Source organism: Eriocheir sinensis, unplaced genomic scaffold (genome assembly GCF_024679095.1).
Source record: "Eriocheir sinensis breed Jianghai 21 unplaced genomic scaffold, ASM2467909v1 Scaffold1640, whole genome shotgun sequence".
NCBI classification, from domain to species: Eukaryota; Metazoa; Arthropoda; class Malacostraca; order Decapoda; family Varunidae; genus Eriocheir; species Eriocheir sinensis.
In genome coordinates this window covers 1-9,710 of record NW_026111007.1, presented here as the reverse complement: position 1 = coordinate 9,710, position 9,710 = coordinate 1, and the positions used below count along the sequence as shown (strand labels likewise).

Sequence of the window (9,710 nt, the reverse complement as noted above, 5' to 3'; positions counted from 1 at the left end):
AAATATCATCTTTATGACTGCATTTTAGCTATTAGTAATTGATCAAGAAGCTTTATGTTGCCTGTCTACTCTCCCTGGTCCAGCAGACAGCCCGCCCTGCCTCCACCACCACCACCACCACCACGCCCCGGCGGCCACACGCCACCACATAGGCGTACACACCATCACACCTGCAAACTGTTGTCAGGGGTCGTCAAAATCCATAACCAAGGACACAAACGAGTCAAGAAGTAATAAAAAAGTGATATATAAAACTTACACTTCCATCTTCTCACAGAGCGCCGCTGGTGTAGTGGTATCATGCAAGATTCCCATTCTTGCGACCCGGGTTCGATTCCCGGGCGGCGCACTTTTTTTTTAATTTTTTTTTTTTTATTATTCTTCGTACTAACAATTTATATTTGCGTTACTCTGAATAATCACATTGACCTTGCCCTTTCCATCAATAACGCCTTGCCAGCTCGCCCACTTGCCTCGTGCCGAGTGTGCTCAAATATAGTTTCGCTGTTCTGCATCTGCTATGAGGACACCCGCTTTCAAATTTCAATTAATTTTGATGAGAGTAATCAACGATTGCTCAATATTTGAATATCTTCAAAAAATGAATTCATTATTTAAATAACATGTAATATTCAATGTTTCGATCCTAACCCTGGCTAAGGTAAACTGTGGCTAGGTGTCACACGCCCAGCGTCCCGGGGTATAATGGGTCCCTGCCCACCCCAGACTTGAGCAGTGGTTGACACGCCTGTTATAGCTATGACTCTAGAAGCTCGGGTTCGAATCCGGGCAGTCGGCGTGCAGCCCACCCATCCTTCCTTGGGCTGATAGATAAATAGATACCGGGGGAAGGTATCCCGGATGTCACGTAACTGTGGTAGCCCGGATGTCACGTAACTGTGGTAGCCCGGATGTCACGCTTGCCCTGCGTCCCGAGTAATGCATGCAGGCTTGGGTTCAGGTACATTTTTTTGTACTCGAGTTCAAGTACGGTTATAAAACGAGATTACGAATACAAGTACAATTAATAAATTTTAAAGCTAAATTCGACTCCAAATAAGAGTACTTTTGTATTGTACTCGAATGACATTAAGATTATTTTATGCTTCTCTGCTTTAACAAGTGGCAAACTGCCAACCCCTTTTTGCCCTGAGGCACCTCACATATGACCTCCCCTTTGTTGATCCCGCACCCTGACCGACACATATGCAAGTCGTCAAACACCACCAGCCACCTTTGTATTTTACCTTGTACTCGAATGGACTTGAAAGTACTCATATAGTGTCGAGCATTTGGAATCCCAGCACAAGTACTAAAAGAAAGTATAATCCCGAGTATAAGTACTTGACATGGAGTACTTGAGTATGAGTACATGTATTTGGACCCAAACCTGGAGTAATAGGTAGCCAGGGCAGGGCAGCAGACAGAAATCGGCGTACGTCAAGGATGACTCCTTGGCCAGCACCTGTGGGCAGCTGCATGGTGTGGGGGCGGCGGGCTGGTAGGGGCGGGGCAAGCTGGCCGGGTATACACCTCGAAAAATTAATGCAAACTTCCTCTTCTACTTTTCATTCAGCCGAAAGCTAATGGACAATGAAACGGAGATACACACCGACGCCACGCGTAAGTACTGCAGACCCCAAACTTTACCTACCTTTAACTTATATCTTCCTATTCTACTTTTTATTCATCCGAATATCACTATTATACCCATAACATGTATGCGTGACCAAAGAAAAATATATGAAAATGAATGATAATAATGATTAGAATAACAATTATTACACTTAGGATTATTTCCATTACCTATCACATGTTGTCTAAACACAGCTTGATTGATAGTGCCCGTTTATTACTCTCCAACATATATTAATTACCACAGCAAACAAGTATGAAACAAAACAGCAGAGAGGGAGAGAGAGCAGTGAATCAATTAAATCCAGCAGTGATTGAAAAGTGAATTAGTGCTTAACTGCCACAATGCCCTGACACAGTGACTCAGTGAGACGCATTCTTGTTGCCGGAGCAGCGGCGGACTGGCGGGACACGCACAGGTAAGTGGACATGAGCGGTGCGTGTCGGGCCAGGCAACAGCCAACAAATGAGAGGTGCCGCCGAGGCCTCCAGGCAGCCAAGAGGGTGCGACTAGTGGAAGATGAGGCCGGGGCCCCCCAGGGTGGTGTGCCATACTTGGTAGCCTGCAGCCTCCAGCACTTGTCTACAACTGTCCTCTTGGGCCGTGCAGGTGTCGCTGCGCCCCAGCACAACCACGCCGAAGCCGCCGCCGCCCGCCCCAGTCAGCTTGGCGTGCAGGCCGTGAGTGGCACGCCCACCAGCCTCTCCAGGCTGGCGTGGGACACCCCGAGGGAGGCCAGCAGGGCGTGGTTGACGTCCACCAGCTCGTGCAAGACCGCTAGGGCTTCGTCCTCCTCCTGAGGACTGGTCGCGGCGGTCAGGGCGGCGAGGGTCTGCAGGCCGCGCTCCGCCAGGGCGTTCAACGACTCAAGCAGCGGCTCCACCACCTCGGGCAGCCGCCGCCGCCTCGCCGCCACCGCCGCCACCAGCGCCTTGGTGCTCCGCGGCACGCCGGTGTTCACCAGCAGCACGCGTAGCGGCGACGCTCCCAGAGGCGAGCACTGCCCCGCCTTGAAGCTGACAGCACCGCCGAAGGTGCAGATGGAGTTGTCGATGCCTGAGGGCGTGCCATGCACCACCTGCTCGCTGCGGAAGGCCCAGGCACTCACCTCCTCCAGGCAGGGCCCGTTCCCCCTGCCGGCCAGCCGCAGCAGGGCGGCGGACAAGCAGACGGCGTAGGCGGCGGAGCTGCCGAGGCCGGCACCGGTGGGCAACTGGCTGGTGACGGCGAAGGTGGCGGGCAGGGGGCGGGGCAGGATGGCCAGGTACAGCTGAAAGAATGACAGCAGAGCCAGGCTGCGGGGCCCACCGGAAGGGTCTTCGGGCAGCGCCAGGAATTCTCGCACCTGCTGCGCCTGTGTCTCGCTCAGGGGTGCAGCGCACGCCTCGCCTGGCCGCCCCAGCCGCGTCCACAGATCTTCCACATCCTCCAGCGGCCACGACTTCTTGATGTCTACAGCCGGCAGGTCCAGCGTGAGGTGGGTGCCGCCCGGCGTGAGGGTGAGGGTGGTCCGCAGGTCCAGGCTGAGGGCCACGGCGCGGCGCCCGTACACCACGGAGTGCTCGCCATGCAGGATCACCTTGCCGGGGGCACTCACACAAACCTCGCCCACCTCACCCGACGCGGCCCTTGCTGCTGCTGCTGCTGCCCCAGCCATGGCCGCCACCCGATATCTGCTGTTCGAAGACACGTGGTTGTTGCAGACTGCTGCTGTGCCGTGACTACTGCCCCTGTGCTGCTGTGTTGGTACTTCTGCTGGTTGTGGCTGCTGCTGCCTGGCGTCACTCCCGTCACTGCTGCTGCCTGGCGTCACTCCCGTCACTGCTGCTGTTCCTGCCACTGCTCGGGCGTGAGAGTCTTCATGGAGAAGGCGTGGATCTCCTTCAGCTCCTCCTGCAGTGCCGCATTCACCAGCCTGCGGGAGACACGACAGGAAGTGGTGAAGATGACACGTGAGGTAGATTATGTGTTACCTGAGGACGTGCCGGACTCCTGCATCCACCCACCCACCTGTCCTCCAAGACACCTGTTGCCACAATGGGGGAGGGAAAGAGGATGGGAGAGGGAGAAGGAAGAGTGAGTGAGTTGCCACATTTTCCACCCAAAAAATGTAACAGGTATTTCCATATTATTTCACGTTACGAAATATGCGGCAAGGGTTAAGGAAACCGAGGAAACCGTAAAGAGACACGAATGAAGGAGATAAGAAGAGGGAGAGAAATATGAACGAGGAATAAGCAAGAGAAAAGATAAACAACGTAATGAGAAGAGGAAAGTAACATGCAGAGAAGGAAGTATTGTCCTTGAGCGAAGACTTGTGGAAACGATTAACTCGCTAACGGGATTTCCACATAATCTTCATTCGCGACACTTACGAAGATGAGGATGAGAAAGAAGAAGGAAGAGGTGAAGAGGAGGGAGAGAATCGTGATTGCTAGTTAACCATTTTTTTATATAATAACCTGTCATTTTCAGAAATTAATCAATGAAAGGGTCTCACAAAGCTTTGACTGAATGTAATTACTGACCATGGAGTATATGGATATGAGCTTGAGAAAAAAGATAAATAATACATGTAACCTCTCTCTCTCTCTCTCTCTCTCTCTCTCTCTCTGTGGGCGTTACCCTACGTACAAATTTATCCCAGCTCATCAATGGTTCGTGATAAGATAAGAAAAGGAGGAGCTAGGAGGAGGTGGGCAGAAGAGCTAATGACTGACCACTTGCACATATAAATAAGTCGGCCACAGTCATGGGACCTATACTGGTGTCCTGCGCATTATTATCAAGAACAAGAACAAATGGGCATAAGCTAGTTTAGGCTTTGAGTGAATATCCTGGGATCTCAACAGAGGGGACTAATTAGGGTGAAGTTTTGCGAATAAATAATCAACATCAATAGGATAGGCAAGTGTTGGTGCTTAATTTTCTCTGCTGGTGAGTGTAAATTTTCTGTTGGGGGCGTGGTACACTGCCCCCTTCCAACCCCCCCCCTCTCCCCCTGCCACAAAGTGTATGCCCAGATATATATAGATGTGACTGTATAGAGGCACACTGCAGGAGGCACGTCCACCCAAGACAAGAATGATGAAAGGGAAGAAAATGAAACCCAACTTTAACACACTGCATTTTTTAGCATTGAATCTATGGCTCTCAATTCTCATGAACTCCTTACACTTTTTTAATTTGCTGGAAGGTTGGGAAGGCTACCACCTCCCTCCTTTTTGTAACAATTAATGACCACTGCAAGCCACCATCAAGTCTGACCCATAAGGAAGCATGCTATTATAAAGGATGTTATAGATGTTATTTAAAAGCACTGCTCTGGATTCTCTACCAAATTTCAGTGTAGAAAGCTGATCATTAACACCTGGGTAGTTCAGCAAGCACTCTGAGGGCAAATTTCCTTACTTTCCATGCAAAACTACTACATACACATAACACACCATTTCCTCATTTTTTTCAGAGAAATTTATGTTATGGTGAAAAAAAGAAAAACACCTCAAGTCCCATCAGGAGAGAGGACCAGAATTATCCCCAGGCTGGACCCCATTCCTGGTAACCAGCCAAAGAGCTGTCTTGATATCTAAATCACTTTTCATTAACTTTTGCAGTCTTTGCTCTAATTTCCATTCTGTGAAACACCCTCTCTCCTCCTCTAAGCCCCACCTTGTCTCCCTAACTGAAACACAGATTTCTGAAGCTACTGCCAATAATCTCTGTTCTGTTCCTTCCTACTTTCTCTATCCTAAATTTCTTTGCCTCTATGACTAAGATTTAATTGTCCTTCTATCACTAAATACCTGTGCTGTTTATCTTTTACCAACATATTTCAACAAAATAGTAAAACTTTTTTACTATTCTAATTCCAAAGTGGAGCACATCTTGACACACTCTCCCTTTGTTGACATCTCCATCTTAAAGAGTTCATTGTTCCCTGCCAGCTTTGGCCTTCATCCTCCATCACTGACCAACCTATTGAACCGGCCTACAACTTTATGTCTAGAGCTGTTGGACTGGCACCACTGAACCGTAATAAAATCAAGAGAAATATATTTTACCTGTGCCGCTGTAGTAATGGCTTGCCTGAGAACTTTGGAGACACGACCACCACACTGAACTTGGCGCCGCACCCATCACTCAGGTCCTCCACACTCTGGCGGGGAGGAAAGGGGGGTTAGAATGTATTACAATGTGTGTGTGTGTGTGTGTGTGTGTTTACCTAGGTGTCGTATGCAGGATATGACTTAATTTCATGTTGGCCTGTCAATGTTGTATTTGCGTCCAAGCCTCCTTAAATTGTCCACATAAACTTTATTCTTCCACTTTCTCTGCTCAGATCTTCTCCGTTCAAAATGTTCTAATCCATTAACAAACTTGCACATTTTTATCAAGTCCCCTTTCTCTCTTCATCAAGTCCCTTTCTCTCTTGTGTCTTTCAAATTGGTCAGGATTAATTTCTCCAATCTCTCTTCATATAATAGTTGTGCTAGACTGGACACCAATCAGGTTGTAGATCTTTAAATCCTTTTTACTCTTCATGTGCTTCCTCCTGTTCAGTGACTATACCACAGCTATATATTCAAACATGGATTGTATCATACACTATCAATTTGCAATTTCTTTATCAATGTAATTAAATGCAACTCATGTTTGAGTAACTTGTACATCACTATTGTAATCATGTTGGTATGTCTCTCTGGTGTTATACACTGAACTATGTAAATTACTATAAATTCACATATCAAACCAAGAAATTTGCATAAATATACACTTATTTGTTTATATTGGATGAATTCAATACCAAAACATATTTTCATCATTTTCCACTCCAACTTTTTGCTTCTACATATTATATACTTACTTTACACTTGATAAACTGTAATAACACAGTGAAAAAATCCTGTCATGAACACCACTGAGTGCCGGGGATCAAATCAGAGCCTTCTGAGTAGAAGTGGTTGGTATGCTGCCCTGACTTCTACTCAGAAGGCTTGGGTTCAATTCCCAGCACTCAGTGGTGTTCATTACAGGATATATACTTACTACTTAATTTTAATTATGTTTGGGTCTACCAGTCAATCTCCATCCACCTAACTATGTACTGTCATACTGTCAACCACAGCATGGTCGACAGAGTTGAGAAAAAAAAAAAGAGAGAGAGAGAGAGAGAGATATGGGGTATGCATGAGGAAATAATACTGACCACTCCCAAAAATTGTTCTTTATTGATTCATTTCATTATTTTGAACTGCATGAGTGTCACAGGTCACTTCAGAGAGATGCACTAACATAACATAACACATAAGTAACATGGGTAACATATCAAAAGTAACACAGTATTCCCACAACATAATAAAGTTGTCATTGTGAACATTAAAAAAGTCTGCTAAACAACCAAACTTGAACCCCTGGACAAAGTTGTATGTCATGGAATGTATAACAAAAGAACAGATCCTTAACTTAAATGGAGAGAGAGAGAGAGAGTAAACGAACATAATAACCCTCAAACTAATTACTTTCTTACCAGCAGAGCAAGGTAACAAAAACTTATAATAATGATGCATAATGACTATAATGATAATAACCAAACAATCATCTTATAAACACACACACACACACACACACAGGTCACCCTTCACTTAACACTACTATTACTACAAAGTCCTAAATAAATTCATTGACGGGGTATCGTATGAATGCCAAACCACACACCACAATGCATAGTGTCGGAGAATGATAAAACTCACCCCCTTCCTTAGTAGTACAGACGCTCAGAAAATAAATAAAATATATCCGCTAACCAAAAGACTGGAACAACTATCTAGGCAGGAAGTGCAATCTAAACCCTTCTCAGAGCTCTCTTAGATATGATTCTCGTATTACTATAAGAAACTCCTACTACTACTTCAGCACACTTTTCCTTCCTTTATCCTTGCTCTCAGTCACTCTATCCCTCTCAGCACACCTTATCACTCTAGTCACCCTCATAATGCATTAAGTTCATAGCTGTAGAACGACACCTATACAATTTTTGCACCTGCACAAATCTGTTATTTCACACCTCTGACCTACAAATCACCATTACTTTGCTATATATCAGATAGACAAAAATATCAATATGCCTTCCTTTGAACTTGTGAATGAGTGGCCTCTTCCTACACAGCAAATCACACAGGAGGAGGAGAGTGGAGGGTGAGAAAAGGAAGGGCAGGGGTAGGAGGGTAACTAGGGAGGTGGAAAGGATATTGGTCATGTGGAAAAGAGCTACAGGGTCATGAGTTTACAGTGAGGTGGAGTAATATTTTTGTCCCCAAGTATACTGTCTATAATGAATTATTCGATACCCTTTTCTCCCGTATCCTAAGCAATGATCTCTGCAACAGACCCATCAATACTTGTCGGTTGGTATATTTGCACAATTGCATTATAAAAAAACAATGCCAATTCTCACAAAATGACAACCCAGGGCCAGGGGTACCAAACCTGCATCTTAGTTCCAGTGTTTATTCTGCATCCCTCATCTGATATGGCAAAATGCACCATACTGTAAAGGTACCAAATAATTTTAAATAACCCGAACAGACACAACAAAACACACTTGCTCACACCCATACCATCATCCACATTTGTTTTTTGTTCTATGATCAATCTTCGACCGTGTCAAGTACTTCCTTATTATTAACACTGAGCAGAAAAGAATACAGGGGAAGAATCTGTGGAGGACTCGACAAATATCCCCTCCCATCTATTGTCTGCCTGATAGTCTACAACCAGACACCTCGGTGCCTGAAACTCTACCAGGGGCCTCACTCTCATCCCTTCTCTTCATGTGTTGAAAACATCTCAAGTGTCCTGATCCTGAGAGCACAGACCAGTTCCTTGATCCACACCACTGCACTGCATAATATATGTACACCATCCTTCCAGGTGCAACCTGCTATGTACTTCAACATCCTACTGTTATATTTTATCACATGATCAGCACTGGGTGAATGATGCTTTGTGGTGCAGAGAATAACGTTCTCTGCCTATCACGCAGCAGGCTGAGCTTTGTGCCTTGATCAGGCAGGAATTTTTTAGCTGACAGGAGCAGTTACTCTTTACTAATACACCTGTAATCATACAGCCGCACTCAAAACAGTATACAGTGGAGAATCATGTTTTCCTTTAATGGAGGGGGTTTTGTCACCAGTGTAAGCAAGCATACCTGTCTACAGGAATGTGTGGGTGGTGTGATGTGGTGCTGACCATTCCACATTGGAAACAGGTATTTAAATATACTTTGGTAAGTGTATGTGTGATTGTGTGTACACTTTACCAACCTGAAATCAAGTAGTACCTTTCATTACTAAAAAGAAACTACTACTACTACTACTACTACTACTAATAATAATAATAATAATAATAATAATAATAATAACAATAGTCACATAACTCTCCTTGTGGTGCTCTTCGAAATAAAACTTAAACTAATTTATGAAGCAGATTTTTTCTTAGTTCTCTATAGTTTTGTTGCATTATAGAAGGGAAAAAATAAACTAATTTTGGTGTGTGTGTGTGTGTGTGTTTTCAGAAGTAACAATAATTGTACTTGAGTGAAAACTAGATACCGGGAACATGAAAACTTAAAATATGATGCCTTTCATTCAATGGTGAAGTTCTTAATTTGTCCCCAAATGGCTAACAGCAAGACTGTTGCCTCACATGAACAGATCAGAAAGTGGTCAATAGCATTCATCCTCCACATATAAAAAATATAGTAACAATAGCAAAAATAACAATAACAATAATAATAATAATAATAATAATAATAATAATAATAATCCATTCATCCCTTATCCATACAGAGTACAATCCTGCACCTTCATGCCTCAAATGTGAACAAAAACACAAGCATGGGACATAACTTCAACACATACATATGTTACTTCAGAATTAATGTAATGGGAATGAATCATCCACACAGTCATGTAAAAGATTATAAAATATATGGAAAGTCTTGTGTTATGTTGGCAATGTGTGTATTGGAAGGCCTGTTAAACTTTATCGTACTCTTTTCTAAAGAACTAAC

The 9,710-nt window shown here is 44.6% G+C and overlaps 1 non-coding gene and 1 pseudogene across 1 annotated transcript; one reads left to right on the top strand and one right to left on the bottom strand.

Moving 5' to 3' along the window:
• The first annotated feature begins 278 nt into the window (after nucleotides 1-278).
• Nucleotides 279-349, top strand: Trnag-ccc (transfer RNA glycine (anticodon CCC)). Its single transcript has one exon. It is a non-coding gene; the product is annotated as a tRNA-Gly (tRNA).
• Nucleotides 350-1,831: 1,482 nt separating this feature from the next.
• On the bottom strand, nucleotides 1,832-3,745 carry LOC126990433 (mevalonate kinase-like; annotated as a pseudogene).
• Nucleotides 3,746-9,710: the final 5,965 nt, after the last annotated feature.